Here is a 24672-nt window from a genome sequence, read left to right as displayed (position 1 = left end):
ACGGGTCAGATACAGAGTAAAGCTCCCTCTACATTTTCGCAACAAACACTCCCAGGGCAGGTACTGCATTGGTTAAACACTGAGTAAAGCTCCCAGTACACTGTCAAATAAACATTCCTCGGACAGCAACAGCACAATTTAGACACAGTGTAATTCTGTCCCTAAGCTCTCTCACAGTTGTGCACAGTTTTGGTCGCCTTATCTAAGGAAGGATATATCTGCCTTGCTTAGATACAGAGTAAAGCTTCCTCAACACTGTCCCACCAGGCATTCCAAGGGCCTGTACAACACAGGTTAGATACGGAGTATATCTCCCTCTGCCCTGTCCCACGATTCCAGGGTAGATACTGTATTGGTTAGATACAGAATAAAGCTTCCTATACACTGTTGCATCAAATCACAGGGCAGGTACAGCACGAGGTCGATACAGAGTAAAGCTCATTATACACTGTCCCATCAAATCACAGGGCAAGTACAGCACATAACATATACAGAGTAAAGCTCACTCTACAATATCCCATCAAACACTCCCAGTGAATGTACAGCACGGGATAAATACTAAGTAATTTCTCCCTCTACACTATCCCATCAAACACTTCCAGGGCAGGTATAGCATGGAGTTAGATACGAAGTATATGTCCCTCTACCCATTCCCAAGCATTCCAGAGTAGATACTGCATTGGTTTGATAGATTAAAGCTCCCTCTACATTTTCCCATCAAACATTCCCAGGGCAGGTACAGCACGGGTTAGATACAGATTAAAGCTCCCTCTACACCTGTCCCATCAAACACTCCCAGGGCAGGTACAGCACGGGTTAGATACAGATTAAAGCTCCCTCTACACCTGTCCCATCAAACACTCCCAGGGCAGGTACAGCACGGGTTAGATACAGAATAAAGCTCCCTCTATACTGTCCCATCAAACACTCCCAGGGCAGGTACAGCACGGGTTAGATACAGAATAAAGCTCCCTCTATACTGTCCCATCAAACACTCCCAGGCAACTACAGCACGGGATAAATACAGAGTAATCTCTCCCTCTACACTATCCCAACAAAAATTCCGAGGCAGATACAGCACGGGGTTAGATACAGAGTAAAGCTCACTCTGCACTGTCCCATCATACACACCCAGGGCAGGTACAGCACTTGCCCCTCGAGACTGCTCTGCCTTTTAATAAGGTCATGGCTGATTGATCTTGGGCTCAGCTTCACTTTCCTGCCCGCTCCCCATCACACTTTATTCTCTTATCACTCAAAAATCTGTCTATCTCTGCCTTTATTATATTCAGTGACCCAGCCTCCACAGCTCTCTGGGGCAGAAATTCCACAGATTTACAACCCTTGAGAGAAAAAATTTCTCCTCATCTCAGTTTTAAATGGGCAGCCTCTTATACTGAGACTATGTCCCCTAGTGTTAGTTTCCTCTGAGTGCAAATATCCTCTCTGCATTCAACTTGTCGAGCGCCCTCATTATCTTATATGTTTCAATAAGATCACCTCTCATTCTTCTGAACTCCAATGAGTATAGGACCAACCAACTCAACCTATCTTCACAAGTCAATCCTCTCAGCTCCCGAATCAATCTAGTGAACCTTCTCTGAACAGCCTCCAATGCAAGAATATCCTTCCTAAAATTTGGAGACCAAAACTGTGTGCAGTACTCCAGGTGTGACTTCACCAATATCCTGTACAGTTGTAGCAGGACTTCCCTGCTTTTATACTCTATCTCCCTTGCAATAAAGGCCAACATTCCATTTGCCTCCGTGATGATTGTTGTACCTGCATACTCACTTTGTGTGTTTCAAGCACAAGGACTCCCAGGTCCCACTGTACTGCAGCACTTTGCAATTTTTCTCCATTTAAATTATAATTTGCTTTTCTATTTTTTTCTGCAAAAGTTGATAACCTCACATTTTCTCACATTAAACACCATCTGCCACATTTTTGCCCAGTCACTTAGCCTGCCTATATCCCTTTGCAGATTTTATGTGTGCTCTTCACAATTTGCTTTCCCAACCACCTTTGTGTTATCAGCAAATTGGCTACATGACACTCTGTACCTTAATCCAAGTCATTTAGATTGTAAATAGTTGAGGACACAGCACCGATCCCTACGGCAACCCTCTAGTCACTGTTTGCCAGACGGAAAACGACCCATTTATCCCGATTCAGATACAAAGTAAAGCTCCGTCTACACTGCCCCATGAAACACTCCCAGGGCAGGTACAGCACGGGTGAGATACAGAGTAAAGCTCCCTCTACACTGTCCCATCAAACACTCCCAGGGCAGGTGCAGCACGGGTGAAAGAGAGTAAAGCTCCCCCTAGACGGTATCGTCAAATGTTATTGAATGAGGAGCAGGCTCGGGGGTCCGGGTGGCCCCTCCTGTTCCAATTTCTCATGGTCTTATGCACCCAGCATGCCCCGCGGGGGAGAATGTGCCGCACCCAGACTACAGGAGCACAGTGCGCAGGCGCGAGCCCTGGCTGTGTTTGGAGCATGCGCGGCGCTTGTAAAGGCGGAGAAGACATGTTTTTGACAGTCTCCTCAGAAGTGTCCTTTTCAGCGGGACGGAGGGGAGTAATGGATCAGCGGGGAGGCTTCATAAACAACCGGTGCCCGCCGCAAGCCCGGAATATCGGCGGTTGGAGCTTCGGGGCTTTCTCGCGGTCACAGGCCCAGGCTTACGGCGGTCATCTTGGTACAGGAAGGCAGGTTCAGTGCTCCGCCATCTTGATTCAGTGAGTAGTAGAGCGCATGCGCGGCCATCTTGGTCCAGGAACAAAGTGAATGATGTCAGTGTCTGGAACTGAACCCAGCCAGAGTCAGTACCTTCAGGGGAGGGGAACCAGTGAGTGTAGAACTGAACCCAGCCAGAGTCAGCACCTTCAGGGGAGGGGAACCAGTGAGGGTAGAACTGAACCCAGCCAGAGTTAGTACCTTCAGAGAAGGGGAACCAGTGAATGTTGAACTGAACCCAGCCAGAGTCAGCACCTTCAGCGGAGGGGAACCAGTGAGTGTAGAACTGAACCCAGCCACAGTCAGCACCTTCAGGGGAGGGGAACCAGTGAGTGTAGCACTGAACCCAGCCAGAGTCAATATAATAACATAAGAAATAGGAGCACGAGTCGGCCATACTACCCCGAAAGCCTGCTCCGCCATTTAATACGATCATGGCTGATCCGATCATGAACTCGGGACCATTTCCCTGCCCATGACCATAACCCCTTATTCCCTTATTGGTTAAGAAACTGGCTATCTGTTAAATTTATTCAATGTCCTGGCTTCCACAGCTCTTTGAGGCAGCAAATTCCAGATTTATAACCCTCTGAGAAGAAATTCTTCCTCATCTCAGCTTTAAATGGGCAGCCCCTCATTCTAAGATTATGCCCTCTAGTTCTAGTCTCCCCCATCAGTGGAAACATCCTCCCTGCATCCACCTTGTCAAGCCCCCTCATAATCTTATATGACTCATTCAGATCACTTCTCATTCTTCTGAATTCTAATGAGTAGAGGCCCAACCTACTCAACCTTTCCTCATAAGTCAACCCACTCATCTCCGGAATCAAACATGTGAAACTTCTCTGAACTGCCTCCAAAGCAATTATATCCTTTCTTAAATATGGAAACCAAAACTGTATGCAGTATTCCAGGTCTGGCCTCACCAATGCCCTGTATAACTGTAGCAGGACTTCCCTGCTTTTATACTCCATCCCCTTTGCAATAAAGGCCAAGATTTCATTATCCTTCCTGATCACTTGCTGTACCTGCAAACCTTTTATGTTTCATGCGCTAGGACCCCCAGGGCCCGTTGTACTGCAGCACTATGCAATTTTTCTCCATTTAAATAATAATTTGTTTTTTCATTTTTTTCTGCCAAAGTTCATAACGGCGCTCTCTCCAACATTATACTCCATCTGCTAATTTTTTTGCCCACTCACTTCGCTTGTCTATGTCCTCTTGCAGGTTTTTGTGTCCTCCTCACACATTGCTTTTCCTCATTGTATTATCAAACTTAGCTATGTTACACTCGGTCCCTTCATCCACGTTGTCAATAGAGATTGTAAATATTTGGGGTCCAAGCACTGATCCCTGTGGCACCCCACTAGTTGCCAACCCGACAATTTTCTGTTAGTCAGCCAATCCTCTATCCATGCTAATATATTACCCCCAACTCGTGAACTTTTATTTTGTGCAGTAACCTTTTACGTGGCACCTTGTCAAATGCCTTCTGGAAGTCCAAATACACCACATCCACTGGTTCCCCTTTATCTACCCTGTTTGTTACATCCTCAAAGAACTCCAGCAAATTTGTCAAACATGACTTCCTCTTCATAAATCCATGCTGACTCTGCCTGACCGAATTTTGCTTTTCCAAATGTCCTGCTACTGCTTCTTTAATAATGAACTCCAACATTTTCCCAACCACAGATGTTAGGCTAACTGGTCTATAATTTCCTGCTTTTTGTCTGCCTCCTTTTTTAAATAGGGGTGTTACATTTGCAGTTTTCCAATCTGCTGGGACCTCCAGAATCCATGGAATTTTGGTAAATTACAACCAATGCATCCACAATCCCTGACGCTATTTCTCTTAAGACCCTATGATGCAAGCCATAAGGTCCAGGAGATTTATCCCCCTTTAGTCCCATTATCTTACTGAGTACCACCTCCTAAGTGATTGTGGTAAGTTCCTTCTCCCCCTATAGCCCCTTGACCATCCACAGTCATTCTTTGCTGGCTTTTAAAAGCTTCCCAATCTTCTGTCCTCCCACTAGTTTTGGCCACTTTGTCTGCCCTTGTTTTTAATTGGACACCATCCTTTATTTCTTCAGTTAGACACAGATAGCTATCTTTTCTTTTACACCCTTTCCTCCTCACTGGAATATATTTTTCTTGAGAGTTGTGAAATATCTCCTTAAATGTACGACTCTGTTCATCAACCATCCTGCACTTTATTCTATTTTCCCAGTCCACTTCAGCCAAATCTGCTGTCATACCTTTGTAGTCTCCTTTTTTTAAGCTCAGTATGCTGGTTGGAGATCCAACTTTCTCGGCCGCCATCTGAATTTGAAATTCACCCATGCTATGATCACTCATTCCAAGGGGATCCTTTACTAGGAGATTGTTTATTAATCCTGTCTCATTACACAGGACCAATCTAAGATAGCCAGCACCATCAGAGGGAGAGGAAATCAGTGAGTGGAACTGAACCCAGAAAGAGTCAGCACCTTCAGAGGAGGAGAGGGAGGGGAACTAGTGAATGCAGGTTGATTCCGGAGATGAAGGGGTTGACTTATGAGGATAGGTTGAGTAGGTTGGGCTTGTACACATTGGAGTTTAGAAGAATGAGGGGTGATCTTATTGAAACTAATAAGATAATGAAGGGGCTCAACAAAGTGGATGCAGAGAGGATATTTCCACTTATAGAGGAAACTAAAACGAGGGTCATAGTCTGAAAAGAAGGGACCGCCCATTTAAAACTGAGATGAGGAGGAATTTCTTCTCTCTGAGGGTTGTAATCTGTGGAAATCTCTGCCCCAGAGAGCTGTGGAGCCTGGGTCATTGAATATATTTAAGGCGGGGATAGACAGGTTTAACAGAGGTGCTCACAATCAGGAAGGCTTTAGATTGAGTCAGGGAACAGAGTGGTTCTGCTCACACAATCAGAGAATAGTTACAGCACAGAAGGCCATTCGGCCCATCGAGCCCTTGCCGGCTCCAAGCTAGTCCCACTGCCTCGCCCTTTCCCCCTGCAAATGTTTTCTTTCAGATACTTATCCAATTCCCTTTAGAAAGCTGTGATTGAGTCTGCCTCCACCACCCTTTCAGGCCGTGCATTCCAGATCCTAACCACTCGCTGCATAAAATAGATTTTTCTTACGTCGCCTTTGGTTCTTCTGCCAATCACCTTAAATCCGTCTCCTCTGGTTCTTGAGCCTTCCGCTAATGGGAACAGTTTCTCTCTATCTACCCTGTCCGGACCGCTCATGATTTTGAACACCTCGATCAATTCCCCTCTCAACCTTCTCTGCTCCAAGGAGAACAACCCCAGCTTCTCCAGTCAATCCATGGAACTGAAGTCTCTCATCTCGTGAATCATTCTTGTCAATCTTTTCTGCACCCTCTCTAAGGCCATCACATCCTAATGTGCGGTGCCCAGAATTGGACACAATGCTCCAGTTGAGGCCGAACCAGTGTTTTGCAAAGGTTCATCATAACCTCCTTGCTTTTGTACTCTGTGATGCCCAGGATCATGTAAGTTTTTTTAACTGCTTTCCCAACCTGTCCTGTCACTTCAGCAATTTGTGCACATATACCCGCAGGTCTCACTGTTCATGCACCCCCTTTAGGATTGTACCCTTTAGTTTATATTGCCTCTCCTCGTTCATTTAATCATGCTTCTCTAATTTTATTTCTTAACTCAGATTCACGGCCTCATTTTATTTCTTCCTCTGAGCCCCTCAACTTAATCTGGCAGCGTAATGTTGGTGAGTGGTGATTGATTACCCTGGGAACCAACAGGAAGAGAACTGAGAGGCCGGAGGGCCCAGGGAGCAGCGTGTTCTGCAACCAATCACAGTGCTTGAGGGGTGGATCCTGAGTCGGCCTATCAGGTGAGTCTGTGTGAACCCTGTTAAACTATTCATCTTTTAAAAGTTAAATCGAGATTTCTTTTGTCAACAAAACAATTTAACATTTGTCAGTATTTTGTTTCCCTGGAGTTCCTATTATGAGTTTCAGACACTTCAGTGCCAAGTGGACCAGGTGTTTAACGGTCATTCATTTCCCTCTTTCCATGTCGCTGTTAGTTAAAGGGACAGAGATTGATTTCCCTGCATTATGCATTTGTAGTAGTTAAAGTAACATCCTTCCTGTTGGTAGTGAGTCACATTCTGTGCTGGGTGAGATGGCTCATGGCATCAGCCTTTAAAATACGCATCCTCTTGTTCAAATCTCTCCAGGGTCTCACCCTTCCCTATCTCTGTAACCTCCTCCAGCCCACCAACCCTCTTAATCGTTTGTTTTCTTTGGAACAGAGGAGGCTGAGGGGAGACCTTAATGAGGTGTATAAAATTATGAGGGGCCTAGATAGAGTGGATAGGAAGGACCTATTTCCCTTCGCAGAGGGGTCAGCAACCAGCAGAACTTTTTAGCCAGTACGTAGCAAGCCCAACAAGAGAGGGGCAAGTTCTGGACTTAGTATTAGCGACTGAAGCTGGGCAGGTGGAAGGGGTATTGATGGGACAGCATTTTGGTGCTAGTGATCGTAATTCAGTTAGATTTAGGGTAGTTATGGAAAAGGACAAAGATAGACCAGGAATAAAAGTTCTCAATTGGGGAAAAGCCAATTTTACTAAGCTGAGATGTGGTTTAGCCAAAGTGGACTGGAAACAGCTACTGGAAATGGTGAGAGATTGGGAAATGCTGGTGTTCAGATGGACCTTGGTGTCCTTGTACACGAATCACTGAAAGTTAATATGCAGGTACAGCAAGTAATGAAGAAAGCAAATGGTAGGTTGGCCTTTATTACAAGAGGATTTGAGTACAAGAGTAAAGACGTCTTACTGCAATTATATAGGGCCCTGGTGAGACTGTATTGTGTACAGTTTTTCCTGCTTACCTAAGGAAGGATGTACTTGCCATTGAGGATGGCAATGAATGTTCACCAGACTGAATTCCTGGGATGGGAGGATTGTCCTCGGAGGAGAGATTGAGTAGACTAGGCATGTATTCTCTAGAGTTTAGAAGAATGAGAGATGATCTAATCGAAACATACAAAATGCTTACAGGGCTTGACAGGATAAGTGCAGGGAGAATGTTTCCTCTGGTGAAGAGTCTAGAACCAGGGGTCACAGGCTCAAAATAAGGGGTTGGCCATTTTGGACAGAGATGAGCAGAAACTTATTCACTCATTAATCTTTGTAATTCTCTACCCCAGAGGGCTGTGGAGGCTCTGTCTTTGAGTATATTTAAGACAGAGATCGATAGATTTTTGTATATTAAAGGAATCAAGGGATATGGAATAGTGCAGGAAAGTGGAGTTGAGGTAGAAGATCAGTTATGATCTCATTGAATGGCAAAGCAGGTTCGAGGCATCGAATGGCATACTCCTGCTCTGAAATCTTATGTTCTTATGTTGAAGTTGATTCAATCTCAGAGCAGTGGGAGGCATTCAAGGAGGAGATAATGAGGGTTCAGAGGAAGTATGTTACCTGAAAGAAAAAGGGTGGGACTAATAAATCTAGAGCCTTTTGGATATCAACATAAGAAATAGGAGCAGGAGTAGGCCATAAGGTCCCTCGAGCCTGCACGGCCATTCAATAAGATCATGGCTGATCATTGCCCTCAACTCCACTTTCCTGCCTGATCTCCATATCCCTTGATTCACCTAGAGTCAAAAAATCTCTCTATCTCAACCTTGAATAGACTGAGCATCCATAGCCCTCTGGGGAAGAGAATGCCAAAGATTCACAACCCTCTGAGTGAAGAAATTCCTCCTCATCCCTGTCTTAAATGGCTTACCCCTTATCCTGAGACTGTGCCCCCTAGTTCTAGACAGTCCAGCCAGGGGAATCAACCTCTCAGCATCTAACCTGTCAGTCCCCTTCAGCACCTTGTATGTTTCAATGAGATCACACCTCATTATTCTAAACTCGAGAGTGTATAGGCCCATTCTACACACTATCTCATCATCAGACAGCCTTCTCATCCCAGGAATCGATCTTGTGAACCTTTGTTGCACCGTCTCCAAGGCAAGTGTTTCCGTCCTTAGTTAAGGAGAACAAAACTGTGCCCAGTACTCCAGGTGTGGTCTCACCAAGGCCCTGTACAATTGTAGCAAGACCTCCTTACTCTTATACTCCAACCCCCTTGCAATAAAGGACAAACCATTTGCCTTCCTTATTGCTTGCGTACCTGCATGCTCACTTTCTGTGTGTCTTGCACAAGGACACCCCAAATCTCTCTGAATACTGACGTTTAAAAGTTTCTCATCATCTAAAAGATATTCTGTTTTTCTATTGTTCCTACCAAAGTGAATAACCTCACATTTCCCGATATAATACTCCATCTGCCACCTTACTGCCCACTCACATAGTCTGTCTATATATCTTGCAGACTCTTGTGTTCTCACAGCTTACTGTCCCACCTAGTTTTGTATCATCAGCAAATGTGGATACACTACACTCGGTCCCTTCATCGAGGACATTAATCATAAAATCATCGAAATTTACAGCATGGCAGGAGACCATTTCAGCCCACCGTGTCCGTGCCGGCCGACAAACACCTATCCAGCCTAATCCCACTCTCCAGCTCTTGGTCCGTACCCCTGTAGGTGATGGCACTTTAAGTGCACATCCAAGTATTTTTTAAATGTGGTGAGGGTTTCAGCCTCTACCACCCTTTCAGGCAGTGAGTTGCAGACCCCCACAAACCTCTGGGTGAAGAAATTTCCCTTTGTATCTCCTCTAAACCAATTACGTTAAATCTGTGCCCCCTGGTTGTTGACCACTCTGCCAAGGGAAACAGTTCCTTCCTATCCATTCTATCCAGGCCCCTCATAATTTAATACACTTTCATCAGGTCTCCCCTTAGTGTCCTCTGTTCCAAAGAAAATAGACTCTGCATCTCCAATCTTTCCTCATAGCCAAAATTTTCCAGTCCAGGCAACATTCTTGTAAATCTCCTCTGCACCCTTTCCAGTACAATCACATCTTTCCTGTATTGTGACCAGAACTACACACAGTATTCCAACTGCGGCCTAACTAGTTCAAGCATAACCTCCTAGCTCTTGTATTCCATGTCTCAACTAATAAAGGCAAGTATTCCATTTGCCTTCTTTACCACCTGATCTACCTGGCCTACCACCTTCAGGGATCTGTGGACCTGCACTTCAAGGTCCCTTTGTTCCTCTACAATGTTCAGTGTTGTAGCATTTAATGTGTAATCCCTTGCCTTGTTAGACCTCCCCAAATGCATTACCTCACACTTATCCGGATTAAATTCCATTTGCCACTTTTCTGCCCCCCTGACCAGTACATTAAAAGCTTCCTGCAATGTGCAGTTTTCTTCTTAATTCTCAACCACACAGCCTATTTTAGTGTCACCTTCAAACTTCTTAATCATACCCCCAACATTGAAGTCCAAGTCATTGATATATACCACAAAAAACAAGGGACCCAGCACTGAGCCCTGCAGAACCCCACTGGAAACAGCCTTCCAGTCACAAAAAACACTGAATGGCCGACTCCTGCACCTATTTTCTATGTTTCTATGACCCAACTTTCACAGCTCTCTGAGGCAGAAAATTCCACAGATTTCCAACCCTTTTCCTCCTCATCTTAGTTTTAAATGGGTGGCCCCTTATTCTCAGATTATGCCCTCTAGTTCGAGTCTCCCCCATCAGTGGAAACATCCTCTCTGCCTCCACCTTTTCAAGCCCCCTCATAATCTTATACGTTTCGATAAGATCACCTCTCATTCTTCTGAATTCCAATGGGTCGAGGCCTTTCCTCATGAGTCATCCCCCTCATCCCCGAAACCTTCTCTGAACTGCCTCCAAAGCAAGTATATCCTTTCATAAACATGGATCAGGAAGGCCAAGATTCCATTCGCCTTCCTGATCACTTGCTGCACCTGCATACTATCCTTTTGTGTTTCATACACAAGTACCCCCAGGTCCCGCTGTACTGCAGCACTTTGCAATCTTTCTCCATTTAAATAATAACTTGCTCTTTGATTTTTCTCTGCCAAAGTGCATGACCTCACACTTTCTAATATTATACTCTACCTGCCAATTTGTTTCCCATTCACTTAGCCTGTCTATTTCCTTTTGCAGATTTTATGTGTCCTCACACATTGCTTTTCCTCCCATCCTTTGTATCGTCAGCAAACTTGGCAACATTACACTCAGTCCCTTCTTCCAAGTTCTTTAATATAGAATGTAAATAGTTGGGGTCCCAGCACTGATCCCTGCAGCACCCCACTAGTTATTGGTTGCCAACCAGAGAATGAACCATTTATCCCGACTCTCTGTTTTCTGTTAGTTAGCCAATCCTCTATCAATGCTGATATATTACCCTCAATCCCATGAACTTTTATCTTGTGCAGTAACCTTTCACGTGGCACCTTGTCAAATGCCTTCTGGAAGTCCAAATACACCACACTCACTGGTTCCCCTTCATCCACCCTGTTTGTTATATCCTCAAAGAATTCAAGCAAATTTGTCAAACATGCCTTCCCTTCATAAACCCATGCTGACTCTGTCTGACCGAATTTTGCTTTTCCAAATATCCTCCTACTGCTTCTTTAATAATGGACTCCAACATTTTCCCAACCACAGATGTTCGGCTAACTGGTCTATAGTTTCCTGCTTTTTGGCTGCCTCCTTTTTTAAATAAGGATGTTACTTTTGCAGTTTTCCAATCGCTGGGACCTCCCCAGAAACCAGGGAGTTTTGGTAAATTACAACCAATGCATCCACTGTCCCTGCTGCTGCTTCTCTTAAGACGTGAGGATGCAAGCTATCAGGTCATGGGGATTTATCCGCCTTTAGTCCCATTATCTTACTGAGTACCACCTTCTTAGTGATTGTGCTAAGTTCCTCCCCCCTGTAGCCCCTTGACTGTCCACTGTTGGAATATTGTTAGTGTCCTCGACCGTAAAGACTGATAGAAAATATTTGTTCAGAGTTTCTGCCATCTTCATGTTCCCCATTACTAATTCCCTGATCTCGTCCTCTAAGTGACCAACATTTACTTTAGCCACTCTTTTCCTTTTTATATACCTGTAGAAACACTTGCTGTCTGTTTTTATATTTTGTGCTAGTTTACTTTCATAGTCTATCTTCCCTTTCTTAATGATTGTTTTAGTCATTCTTTGCTGGCTTTTAAAAGCTTCATAGTCTTCTGTCCTCCTACTAGTTTTGGCCACTTTGTATGCCCTTGTTTTTAATTGGATACCGTCCTTTATTTCTTTAGTTAGCCACGGATGGCTATCTTTTGTTTTACACCCTTTCCTGATCACTGGAATATATTTTTCTTGAGAGTTGTGCAATATCCCCTGAAATGTACACCACTGTTCATCAACCGTCCGACACTTTAATCTATTTTCCCAGTCCACTTTACCCAACTCTGCCCTCATACCTACATAGTCTCCTTTATTTAAGATTAGTACGCTGGTTGGAGATCCAACTTTCTCAACCACCATCTGAATTTCAAATTCAGATCATGCTATGATCGCTCATTCCAAGGGATCCTTTACTAGGAGATTATTTATTAATCCTGTCTCATTACACGGGACCAGATCAAAGATAGTCTGCCCCCTGGTTGGTTCCGTTATATACTGCTGAAGGAACCCGTCCCTTATGCACTCTATGAATTCATCCTCAAGGCTACCCTGACCAATTTGATTTGTCCAATCAATATGGAGGTTAAAATCACCCATGATTATTGCTGTTCCCTTTTTACAAGCCCCCACTATTTCCTGGTTTATTCTCCGACCAACACAGTTGCTACTGTTACGGGGCCTATCGACTCCGCCCACCAGTGACTTTTTCCGCTTATTGTTCCTTATCTCCACCCAAACTGTTTCAACATCCTGATCATTTGAGCCAATGTCGTTTCTTACTATTGCAGTGATTCCATCGTTTATCAATCGAGCTACTCCACCTCCTTTTCCATTCTGTCTGTCCTTCCGGATTGTCCAGTACTGCTGAATATTTAATTCCCAGTCCTGGCCACCTTGCAACAACGACTCTGTAATGGCTATCAGATCATACCCATTTGTATCTATTTGTGCCGTCAACTCATCTATTTTGTTACAAATGCTACGTGCATTTAGACAAAGTGCCTTTAAGTTTGTTTTTTTACACTTTTTTCCTGCTTGTTTCCTCTCTCCTTCAAACTCACTTTCTTTATTTTTGCTTTCTCATTCCAGCTTTACTCCCCTCCCTACTGAGTCTATTTCCAGGTTCCCATTCCCCTGCCAAGCTAGTTTAAACTCTCCCCAACAGCACTAGCAAACCCCCCACGAGGATATTGGTCCCGGTTCTGTTGAGGTGTAACCTGTCTGGTTTGTCCATGTCCCACCTCCCCCAGAAGTGGTCCCAGTACCTCAGGAAACTAACGTCCTCCCGCCTGCACCATCTCTGCAGCCAGGCATTCATCTGCTCTATCCTCCTAATTCTGTAGTCACTAGCTCGTGACATCGGGAGTAATCCGGAGATCACTACCTTTTTGAGGTCCTGCTTTTTAATCTCTCTCCTAGCTCCCTAAACTCTGCCTGCTGGAGGGGGGAGGGAGTGGAAACAGTGAGTGTACAACTGAACCCAGGCAGAGTCAGTACCTTCAGGGGAGGAGATGGAGGGGAACCAGTGAGTGTAGAACTGGACCCAGCCAGAGTCAGCTCCTTTAGGAGAGGGAGGGAAACCGGTGAGTGTCGAACTCAACCCGACCAGTGTCAGCATCTTGAAGGGATGAGAGGGGAACCAGTGAATGTAGAACTGAACCCAGCCAGAGTCAGCACCTCCAGGGGATGAGAGGGGAACCAGTGAGGGTAGAACTGATTCCAGCCCGAGACAGCACCTTAAGGGGCGGGGACAGAGGGGAGGGAGGGGAACCAGTGAGTGCAGAACTGAAACCAGACAGATTCAGCATCTTCAGGGGAGGAAAGGGGAAAGGAGAGGCAGTTGAGAGAAGGTTGATTCCGGAGATGAGAGGGTTGACTTATAAGGAAATATTGAGTCGGGATAAATGGTTCATTCTCAGTTTGGCAATCAGTAACTAGTGGGTTGCCGCAGGGTTCAGTGCTGGGACCCCAACTATTTACAATCTATATTAACGACTTGGACGAAGAGACCGAGTGTAGTGTAGCCAAGTTTGCTGATGATACAAAGATGGGAGGAAATGCAATGTGTGAGGAGGACACACAAAATCTGCAAAATGACATTGACAGGCTAACTGATTTGGCAAAAACTTGGCAGATGGAGTATAATGTTGGAAAGTGTGAGGTCATGCACTTTGGCAGAAAAAAAAATCACAGAGCAAGTTATTATTTAAATGGAGAAAGATTGCTAAGTGCTACTGTACAGCAGGACCTGGGGGTACTTGTGCATGAAACACAAACGATCTGTATGCAGATACAGCCAGTTATCAGGAAGGCCAATGGAATCTTGGTCGTTATTACGAAGGGGATGGAGTGTAAAAGCTGGGAAGTCTTGCTACAGTTGCACAGGGTATTGGTGAGGCCACACTTGGAATACTGCGTGCAGTTTTGGTTTCCATATTTACAAAAGGATATATTTGCTTTGGAGGCAGTTCAGAGAAAGTTCACAAAGTTGATTCCGGAGATGAGGGGGTTGACTTATGAGGAAAGGTTGAATATGTTGAGCCTCTACTCATTGGAATACAAAAGATAGAAAAGTGATCTGATCGAAACATATAAGATTATGAGGGGGTGTGACAAGGTGGATGCAGAGAGGATGTTTCACTGATGGGGGAGACTAGAACGAGACGGCATCATCTTAGAATAAGGGGCCTCCATTTAAAACTGAGATGAGGAGAAATTTCTTCTCTGAGGGTTTTGGATGTGTGGAATTCACTGCCTCAGAGAGTTGTGGAAGCTGGGACATTGTATAAATTAATTCAGAAATAGACACTTTCTAAAACGATAAGGGGTTATGGGGAGAGGGCAGCGACCTGAGTCTATGATTGGATCAGCTATGATCGTATTAAATGGCGGAACAGGTTCGATGGGCTGCATGGCCTACTGCTGCTCCTATATCTTGTGTTAACCAGTGAGTGCAGAACTGAAACCAGACAGAGTCAGCATCTTCAGGGGAGGAGAGGGGAACCAGTGAGTGTAGAACTGAACTCAACCAGAGTCAGCACCTTCAGGGGAGGGGAACTGGTGAGTGTAGAACTGGAGTCAGTACCTTCAGGGGAGGGGAACCAGTGAGTGAAGAACTGAACCCAGCCAGAGTCAGCACCTTCAGGGGAGGGGAACCAGTGAGTGTAGAACTGAAAATACTAGAATCACCACACACATGGGAGGGGAACCAGTGAGTGTACAAGTGAACCCAGCCAGAGTCCTGGCCTGCTTTGGACTGAGCACAAGAGAAGCAGCAGCGGGGGGCGGAGCTACTGCCATGCGCCAAAAAGAGTGTCAGCAGCTGCCCGTGTGTGCAGTGGAGTCTGCGTGTGTACACAGTAGCTCCTGGCCCTCCCAGCGCGTCGTGGCTCCGGGCGACCCTATCCCTGACCGAAGGAACGACGCGATGTTCGCTGCCCCTAGCCCGGGCCGAGTGGCCTGCCTGCCTCGCCTTGCCATTGCATAAAATTGGGCCTCGCCTCGGCTCGCCGTCCCTCACCTCGCTGCTGCCCGAACTCGGGCCTCCCCTCACCGTCCTTCAAGTCGCCGGTGCCTGACCTCGGGCCTTGCCTCGCCGCCACTGCTCTTACCTCGAGGCCTCCCTGCCGGCCCGCCCAAACACCGGCTCCGCGATGGGGCCGCCCGACCACCTCTTCCCCGGCGGCGGGTCCCACCCAAACTCTTCCCCGGCGGCGGTCCCACCCAAACTCTTCCCCGGCGGCGGGTCCCACCCAAACTCTTCCCCGGCGGCGGAGCGCTGCCCAAACTCTTCCCCGGCGGCGGAGCGCTGCCCAAACTCTTCCCCGGCGGCGCGCCCCGCCAGAACTCTTCAACATTGAAAATGTAATCAGGCAGGGCTGTGTGTGCTGCTGGAGGGCTCGCAGTGCTCTGGAATGGAGAGGTGCTGCAGTAGGTGAGGTAGGAACTTTTAATTTTTTATTTATTGATTAATTTTTAATTTCTTTTTAAATTGCATTTATTGATTGAGTTATTGATCATTTATTATTGATAATGGTTTTTTATTTTTTAAAGTGAAGTGTTTAATGCTTTGGAAAATCCTCTAACTTCCCTTCCCTCCACAACCCCTCCCCCGCCCGCCATCTCTGGCTACCAGCGTCTGATTTCTAAAGTGTCCACAAGGTTTTTCTGAGCGTACAAAAGTGGGCACTGACTCAGGCCTAAGTTAGTTTGGAGTAACTTTTCGCTGCCTAAACTTCCTCAACTGGCCAAAACAGGCGTAAGTGGCTGGAAAAAGAAACTGAATGAACTGACTGAAAGTGGAACAAACTAAACGTGGAGAATTGTGATTTATTGGATACTCCAAAACAATAGGAGCAACTCCTGTCGAAACTTGGCCCCTCGATGTGTCTATCCTGAATTTGTGTCTTGTACTGACAGTGATGAGTTTTGTTATCTCCTTTTACAGCGTATTAGAAGGGGAGATTTTCAGACAGGAAACACAAACATAAAAATCGCGTCAAGATCTGACGGAGTCAATCGATTCATCAGGACCTGAATATCATCGTCCTTTGAAAGTGGAAGGAGAAATGTTTGTCTGTCCTGCCTGAGAGAAAATACTGCAAATATCAGTGTGACTGGAAAGGCACCGAGACACACACACACCCGAGTGAGTGTTCCAGTGCACTGCCTGTGGAAAGAGCTTTAACCAGTTACACAGCCTGAAGAAACATCGCACCATTCAACAGCGCGGAGAAACTGTAAACGTGTTGTGTGTGTGGGCGAGGCTTCAACTGATCATCCAACCATGGACAGTCACAAGGATACCCGCACCATGGAGAAACCGTGGAAATGTGGGGACTGTGGGAAGGGATTCAGATCGCCATCAGAACTGGAAACTCATCGACGCTTTCACACTGGGGAGAGGCCGTTGCTCTACGTGTGGGAAAGGATTCACTCAGTCATCCGACCTTGTAGTTCACCAGCGAGTTCACACTGGGGAGAGGCCGTTCACCTGCTCCGTGTGTGGGAAGGGATTCACTCGATCATCCACCCTGCTGAGACACCAGCGAGTTCACAACTGACTGCAGGGGCAGAAATCTGCTGTTAATCACATCCTGACTGAACCATGTTCATTCTGACAATTGGGGTTTGTTTCTGCTGATAACTCCTGTAACGTAACTGGACTGGAGTTTAATATTTGGGATATAGACAAATAAATAAATAAATGGAGGGATGAAATCCCACCTCTGGTGGCAGGCAGGAGGCGGGAGGCTGATGTCCAGGTCACCTGGTCGGAGGCACACCTGTTCGCCAGGTGTCGTCGTGTGTAACCCGGTTTCAAATGACTGAAAATGATGCGAATAAAACACACCAAACTATTTTCTAGTTAGATTAGGGTACAGTATTCATTTCCTCAATAAAAAAAATTTTTAAAGAAAAGAATTCTTGAACGTTCTTCCACATTGGTTAAAATTTTTTCAGAAGTTTTGAAAGTTTCTTGTGGAGTTTTTAAAAAGTTTTCCCAAGTTATTTATAAGTTTCCCAAGTTGATTTAAAGTTTAAAATGAAAGTCAGTACTAAGCTACCTCCCTTGGTACTATTCCATGGGCGCTGCCAGCCCTCTGCAGCTGCACAAAGCCCTGGCTAGACCACACCTGGAGGACTGCGGGGAAGTAGAGGCCTGGTTGTCTCCGAAGGGGGCCCGAGTGCCTGAACACCATATACAGTTCCATGGTTAGAATGCCCATGTACAGTCCCAGGGTTAGAATCCCCATGTACAGTCCCAGGGTTAGAATCCCCATTTACAGTCCCAGGGTTAGAATCCCCATGTACTCTCCCAAAGTTAGATTCCCCATGTGCAGTCCAGGGCTAGAATCCCCATGTGCAGTCCCAGGGCTTGAAACCCTCTTTGCAGTGCCAGGGTTAGAAACTGTCTGTGCAGTGCCAAGGTTAGAAACTGTCTGTGCAGTGCCAATGTTAGAATCCCCATGTACAGTCCCAGGGTTAGAATCCCCATGTACTCTCCCCCAGGTTTAGAATCCCCATGTACTCTCCCCCAGGGTTAGAATGCCCACATACTCTCCCAGGGTTAGAATCCCCACGTACAGTCCCAGGGTTCGAATTGCAATGTACAGTCGCAGAGTTGGAATCCTGTGACTGTACACAGTCGAAGAGAAAAATTGAGGCCTTGAATCTGAGTTGGGGAAAAAAAAATCAAGAGAAACATAATTCAATTTCTATACTAAACTATTTGAAATCAAATCAAATGAATTGTTGCAACTAACACGTTACTTTCATGTCAAATGGGAAACAACTGATGTGGGGGGAGTGCAGGACTGTTTGCGCCCAGTTACACAGCATGTCCCTGGCTCTCCACTCCAAATGTGCTTATTTAGGTTCGCAGTCTCATTGACACATCCAACTGACTGGATGGACCTTGCCCTTTAAACCCCCTCAGAGAAATATCAGCATTTGATGTTTAGTTTGCCAAATCTTTATAAAAAACTGGTTAGGCCTCAGCTGGAGAATTGTGTTCAAGTTTGGGCTCCAAACTTTCGGAATGATGCCAAGCTTTTAGAGAAGGTGCAGAAGGAGCGGTGCCAGGGATGTGGGACTTCCGTGATGTGGAGAGCCTGGTGAAGTTTTCTCCAGAGAGCAGGAAAGGGTAAAAGGAGATTTGATGGAGATGTACAAAATTATGAATGATTTAGAAGATGGAGTAAATATGGACAGTCTTTCCAGTGGCATTAGGGTAGGTAACCAGAGGAGTCAGACTTCCGATGATTGGCAAAATGACGATAGCTGAGATGTGGGATCATTTGTTACCCAGCGAATTGTTACGATCCAGAATGCACTGTCTGAAAGGGTGGTGGAAGCAGATTCAATAGTAACTTTTGAAAGGGAATTGGATAAATACTTGCCGGGAAAAATATACTGAGCTTGGGTAAAGAGGAGAGCAGTGAGACTCATTGAACACCTCCACCAAAGAGCTGGCACAGACACGATGGGCCGCATGGCCTTATGTGCTGTACCACTCCCTCACAATGGCAAATGATTATTCCAAGAGTGCTCCGCCCAGGGGAATACGCCCTATCTCCATCAGCAGGGAGGCAACGCGTGGGAAGGACTGGTTCCCAGAGAGCACCTCCCTGTGCGGAGAGGTTCCCGGGGACTGAGCGGAGCGAGCACAGCGCCGGGCAGCACCGAGTGCGGCCCTCAGGCCCCGGGCAACACCGACTGCGGCTCTTGGGCCCCGGACAACACCGAGTGCGGCTCTCAGGCCCTGGGCAACATCGAATGCGGCTCTCATGCCCCGGACAACACCCAGTGCGGCTCTCAGGCCCCGAGTCAGAGAGCCGGGCCCAGTACCAACAAACCCCGGAGGCAGCGCCTCCCCCAAACCATTAAAACAACTGGTTGCATTTATACAGCAGACCCAGCAATTCCCAGCCACTCTCTATCAGGGTGGGTGCTGAATGCGGAAGTCAGTCCCTGGCCTCCTGTGCAGTATAGTATTAGGCAGTTCCTTGAATGGAGGATGACTCACTTCCACACCAAAAAAGGATGAGTTCACAGATGTTTCAATATGAGACCTGATATTTCGGTCCCGAACTACATATTGAAGGGTGGGAGATTGATGTGCGTGGATTCTTTTAACGTGTGTGTCCGTTGCACACCAACCACCACACGGGCTGGACTGAGCGAGGGCTTGGTCCAGTTGCAAGGGTTAAACAAGACGACTGGAGACCAAACTCTGCTGCACAGACCTGGTGCACATGCTCCTACTGCCCATAGATCGCAGTGTGGTCTGGCCCATTCTGTCCCTGGGCCCTTGCCTCTTCTGGGCCCCAAACTCTCAGCCCCGATCCCTCGCCGCTACTCCACCCCGACCTCACCACTCCTCTGCTGCTTGCTGCATCGCCTGCTGTACCTGGGCCATTCCGATGGTCCTGCCCATGCTCCAATCGCTGAGCTGGATTCTGGTACAAAGCAAAATCTAGGCTCTCAAATCTCCAAATCTGGGGCAATTTAGAGTAGATCGCCTCTCAACTATGCTGCAAATGTTAGAAAGATGCTTTGGATACCTGGCCTCCTGATGTTTGTTGCATCAGTTTGAGCTGGAGTGGAGATGGAGGAGTAGCTGTTGGGTTTCATCCCCACTAATTCTGGGCCCAGTGGGACCAACAATTCCCCATGTGGGGCTGTCAATGGAGGTGGGTTCCCTTCCCTGAAGGACATTAATGAACTAGTTGGGTTTTACCACAAACTGACTGCTTTCATGGTTACTATTTCTAGTGCTGGCCCCACAAATGACCAAGTTCATTCAGCTCAATTTCTCAACATTCCTTTGTGTTTTTGTGGATTCTCTCTCTCCCACCTTTTTTCCTGTCTGAAATTCACTTTACAGGGTATTAAAAGGGCAGGATTTGTCGACTGGAGGCTCAAACCAAACATCACATTAAGATCTCACGGAGTCACTCGATTCATCGGGAACAGAATATCATCAGCCTTTGACCATGGAAGCAAAAAGCACCGTTCACAGCGGGGAGAAACTGTACACGTGCTCTGTGTGTGGACAATGCTTCAGCCTATCATCCAAACTGGAGAGACACAAGCCGCAGTCACACTGGGGAGAAATTGTGTCAATGTGGGGACTGTGGGAAACGTTTCAACGACCCGTCACAGCTGGAAACACATTGGCGAATTCACACCGGGAAGAGGCCGTTCACCTGCTCTGAGTGTGGAAGGGATTCATTCAGTCATCCCATCTGTTGAGGCACCAGAGAGTTCACAAGTGACTGCAGGGTTTGAGATCTGCTGTTATTGCTGCTGTTAATCACATCCCGACTGAACCATGTTCATTCTGACAGTTGGGGTTTGTTTCCGCTGATGTTAATAACTCTGTAACTGGACTGGAGTTTAATATTTGGGATATAGACAAATAAATTCGTGTTGCTTTCAACACATTGCTGTAGATTTTTGTCTTTCCCACCCGTGTGTTTAGCATCACCTGGCTGGAGCTAAGTGAGGACAATCTGGGGGAGGATCGTATGGGGGGAAAACTTCAGCATGGACACAGTCCTTCAGAGTCACACTAAGAGGGGCAAATGGCACTTTGGGCTTTCTAATCTCTCTTCACTGACAGCAAAGTCACTGCGCGGGTTAACCTTGACGTGTAAGGTGCAGATGATATCCGCCCAAGGGTGTTTAAAGAGTTGGGACGGGTGCTCTGTCAGCTCATTGCCCATATTTCCAACAGCTCAGTAGAGTCATGGGTTGTTCCCTGAGATTGGAAGGTAGCACACGTAGTTCCCATTTTCCAAATTGGGCACAAGTCAGAGCTCGGGAACTGAAGACCCATCAACGTGACCTTGATCACCGGGAAGGTGCTTGAAGGGATCCTGAGCGTTGCAGTTTTCGATCATGGGGAAAGGGAAGGGGCCATTACAGATACTGAACACGGATTCTGGTAAACATGGTCATATCTTACAAACTAGCTTGAGTTTGTAAAGAAGTTGTTTGGTTGGTGGATGGGGAAATCGGGTTGACATTATCTACCTCAAGGTGTCAAACTCATTTTCTATGGTGGGCCTGATCCAATATCCTGGCACTTGGCATGGGCCACATTCAGCAAAAGCTATTAAAATAGGAATAAATTAAGACAAACTACATCAGAATTTACATTTAGATTTTATTTACTGCCTCTGCTCCCAATCCCTGGCACCTCTTAGCTTGAGCATTCATGAACTGAACCTGCTCAAACTATAACCACAAGGATATTGGTGCATGGTTCTGCCTGTGACCACAAGACTGTGTCACTGCCACACACAGATACTGTTTCCTTGTTTCACATCTCCATACAAACACCATCACTTCACATCCTCTTTCTACACAATTGCAGCAGACTTGAGCAAGGACATGAGGCTTATTAAAAGCCACATTTCATTACAGCAAAGGTTACATTGGGAGAAATGTTCAGTTATCTTCCATTACAGGAAAAATGTCGGACAAACCAGCAGCACACTGGCACCTGAACAGTGTCTCATCGGCCTACAGGCTTTTCTTAAATAGATTTGCTGCCTGGATATAAATTTAAACCAGCTTTGCAGGCGTGATGCCCTATTCACACATTGAAGGTGAGAGAGATGCTGTGGGGCTAAGTCCAGTGGCTGAAAGTGATTAACAGACTGGGTTTTGTGTTTAGTGATCCCGGGCATGTAACCAATACAGCAAAGATGAAGCCCATGGAATAAAAGGGACAGTGGATACTGTCTCACTGTGAGCGAGTCAGAATGAGAAGCTTTAACAACAGCCGATATTTCACAAAGGGGGACCCCACCAGACCAAAGGACATTGGTGGTGTTTAATGGGCTGTTTGTGTCACTGTGCTACAGGAGTCTATTTGTGACAGAGGAAAAGCTGGTCACAGCAAACAAACAGTTTACCGGCCTGTCCAGGGCCCACTCTGACCCCCACCTTCTCTCTCTCACTATTGATGGACGCTGCTGCAGTAATTGCTCCTCTGACCTTTCCTCTCTTGTCCCTCCTACATCCCTAATACATGGCCCGACACAATCTCCCTCCCCCTACATCCTCACTGTGCTGGAATCTATACCAGTCTCCCCATCTGCTCCTTGTTCTCTCCCTGGATCCTGAAACTACAGAACTCACTGATCCCTCCTGAAGTCTACAGGCTCTAAAACTGAAGCTTGATGGCCCTCAATCCCCACTCCTTGATTTACCTCCCCTTCTCTCCTCCTCTTTCCCCCTTGGTTGTGTTCCACACTCTGGGCCTTGGGCTTTCCCCGGGGATTCTCAGTATGAAAAGGGGGATGTGTGTTGAGACAGGATGTCCCAGCTCTCCACCTTTAAAGGGACATGGAGAGGACCAGCTGGGCTGGATGGCCCTGCTTTATGGTATCACTGAAGTGCCTAGCAACCACCCTCCCTGAGCCCTGCTCATTATGGGCTGGGTTGAGCTCAGTGCTGTTACAGGAAGGGAGACAGGAGCAGGATTCGACCCATGTGGAGCCCAGGATTAATGTGGAGAGGTACAGGATCAATGTATACCTTATTGAGTGAGAAATGTCAGTGTCCCGGACACTCCCTGTCCCTCAGTATCTGTGTCGGGGAGTGACCGATGGGTTCACTCAGTATCTAACCCATGCTGTGCCCGACTGGAGAGTGTTTGATGCTGGCATGAGCTGCTCAGGTCGATGAACTCAACATTTAACCCAAACATGATCAGATAAACCCATCAGCTTCTCCCCTGGACACAGGTCCTGAAGGCCAGGGAATGTCTCTGTTAATTTGGCTGGTGTCCTTGATCAAATTTAAACTTCTCACATCTCTTTTTAAAAATGTGTTCATGGGATGTGGGCATCGCCTCTCACCTCTCATTCTTCTAAATGCTGGGGAATATCGGCCTAGTCTACTCAATCTCTCATAGGACAATCCCCCCATCCCAGGAATCAGTCTGGTTGCACTCCCTCTACAGCTAGTTTATCTTTCCTTAGGTAAGGAGACCAAAACAGTGCACAATACTCCACCAGGGCTCACCACGGCCCTGTATAATCGCAGTAAGACATAAATACTCAAATCTTTTTGTAATAAAGGCCAATATACCATTTGCTTTCTTAATTGCTTGCTGCACCTGCATATTAACTTTTAGCGATTTGTGTACAAGAACACCCAGGTGCCTCTGAACACAATGTTTCCCAATCTCTCACCATTTAAAATAAATACTCTGCCTTTCTATTTTTACTGTCAGTGTCTAACTTCACATTTCTTCACATTATATTCCATTTACCATGTTCTTGCCCACTCACTGAGCCTGTATATATCCCCTTGAAACCTCTTTTCATCCTCCTCACACTTACATTCCCAACTAGCTTTGTATCCTCAGCAAACTTCGATATTTTACATTTGGTCCCCTCATCCAAATTATTGATATAGATTGTGAATAGCTGGGGCCCAAGCACCGATCCTTGCAGCACCCCACCAGTTACAACCTGCCAACCCGAAAATCACCCGTTTATTCCTACTCTCTGTTTTCTGTCCGTTAACCAATCCTTAATCCTTGCAAGTATATTACCTTCAATCCCATGAGCCCTAATTTTATTTTATAACCTCTTATGCGGCACCTCATCGAATGCCTTCTGTAAATCTGTGGTCCCCCCTTATCTATCCTGCTAGTTACAACCTCAAAAAACACTAATAGATTTGTCAAGTATATTTTCCCTTTCATAAATCCGTGTTGATTCTGTCGAATCCTGTTATTACTTGCTACAAGCTTAATGTTGGATTCTAGCATTTTCCCGACTACTGCTGTCAGGACTACCAGTAAAGCAGGGATTAGATACAGAGTAAATCTCACTCCATTCTGTCCCAAACACTGCCAGTGTTGATGCAGAGTAAATCTCAGTCTACAATATTGCAAATACTCCCAGGGCAGGTACAACACGTGTCAGATACAGAGTAAAGCTCCCTCTACACTGTCCTAACAACAATCCCAGTGCAGGAACAACATGGGTTTAGATACAAAGTAAAGCTCCCTCTACACTGTGCCATCAAATATTCCCAGGGCAGGTACAGTACAGGTTAGACAGGGAGTATATCTTCCTCTACCCTGCCTCAAACACTCTTAGGGCAGCTACAGCACGGGTCAGATACAGAGTAAAGCTCCCTCTGCACTGTCGCATCAAACACTCTCAGAGCAGTTACAGCACGGGTTATATATACAGTAAAGCTCGCTCTACACTGTCCCATCAAACACTGTCCCATCAAACACTCTCAGAGCAGGTAATGCATTGGTTAGACACTCAGTAAAGCTCCCACTAC

General features: G+C 46.3%; 1 long non-coding RNA gene across 1 annotated transcript; it reads left to right on the top strand.

Moving 5' to 3' along the window:
* Window positions 1-2601: 2601 nt before the first annotated feature.
* Window positions 2602-16753, top strand: LOC139235303 (uncharacterized). The gene is made up of 3 exons (XR_011588450.1): window positions 2602-2744; window positions 6429-6617; window positions 16298-16753. It is a non-coding gene; the product is annotated as an uncharacterized lncRNA (long non-coding RNA).
* Window positions 16754-24672: the final 7919 nt, after the last annotated feature.

The sequence above is a fragment of the Pristiophorus japonicus genome, chromosome 23, assembly GCF_044704955.1.
Source record: "Pristiophorus japonicus isolate sPriJap1 chromosome 23, sPriJap1.hap1, whole genome shotgun sequence".
Taxonomy (NCBI): domain Eukaryota; kingdom Metazoa; phylum Chordata; class Chondrichthyes; family Pristiophoridae; genus Pristiophorus; species Pristiophorus japonicus.
The sequence above is the reverse complement of the archived record's forward strand: the minus strand, read 5'-3'. Positions and strand labels throughout refer to the sequence as shown.